Raw genomic sequence first — 1,114 nt, 5'->3', positions numbered from 1 at the left:
AGTAAAATAATAATGGTAAAGTAGATAAAGAATACAAATCAAATATACAAATTATTATTCAATTATAATCAAAGACAAAAGTATTACTTGCAGTCATAAGAAGGTTAGCAGGAGAGTTCAAAATATAATTTTTTGTTGAAAGAAGTGGATAAAAGGGTTTTGGATGTATTAAAGTAATTCATTTTAAAACGGATTAAAGAGAGAATTTCAGGACAATCTATTGAACCTCATATTAGTTTTTGTAAAAATTTAGAGAGTAAAAGTGTACGACGGTCAGAGAGTAGAGAAATATTAAGAAAATTTAAAACATTATTATATGTGCCGTGGATAGGTCTGTTTATATTAAATTTAAATGAGATAAATCGTTAAAAATTATTTTGCACAGATTCCAGCGTAAGAGCTTGTTTCGACGTACTGTTTATCCAGATGAGGGAGCAATACTCTAAATTAGAACGGACAAGAGAGATGTAGAGGATTTTTAAGGGAATAGGATCTGAAAATGCAGAACAAGTATGTTTAATAAACCCTAAGTTACGAAAAGCTTTATTTTTAATCATTTCAGTATGTAGAGAAAAATTTAATTTACGATCAAAAATTATACCCAAATCTTTAAATTGATTAACAAACTCGACATTTGTGCCATAAATTGAGTATTGAGAGTTAACGGGATTTTTAATTAGGTAAAATTTCATAATTTTACATTTTTGTATATTTAAAAATAGATTATTCTCATTACACCACAAAATAAGGTTATTAATGTCTAATTGCAAATTAAAAGCGTCTTGTTCTGATTTAATAATTTTTACTAATTTTGCATCATCGGCAAATAGAAGGATATTAGAATTATTGATGACATTAGGAAGATCGATCATTTATAAATATATTAAAAAGAAGAGTTGACAAGTGATCACCTTGAGGAGCACCAGAAGGTATATTAAACTGTGCAGAGGTAACATTTAGATATTTAACGATTTGGTGGCGTCCGGATAGGAATGATTGAAACCAATTTAGTAGAGAACCCGAAAAACCAAATATTTGTAATTTTCTAATAAGAATTGCATGATTGACCTGGTCAAATGCCTTAGAAAAATCAGTATAAATAATATCAGTTTGC

This window comes from Acyrthosiphon pisum, chromosome A1 (genome assembly GCF_005508785.2).
Source record: "Acyrthosiphon pisum isolate AL4f chromosome A1, pea_aphid_22Mar2018_4r6ur, whole genome shotgun sequence".
NCBI classification, from domain to species: Eukaryota; Metazoa; Arthropoda; class Insecta; order Hemiptera; family Aphididae; genus Acyrthosiphon; species Acyrthosiphon pisum.
This window is presented reverse-complemented; position numbering follows the sequence as displayed.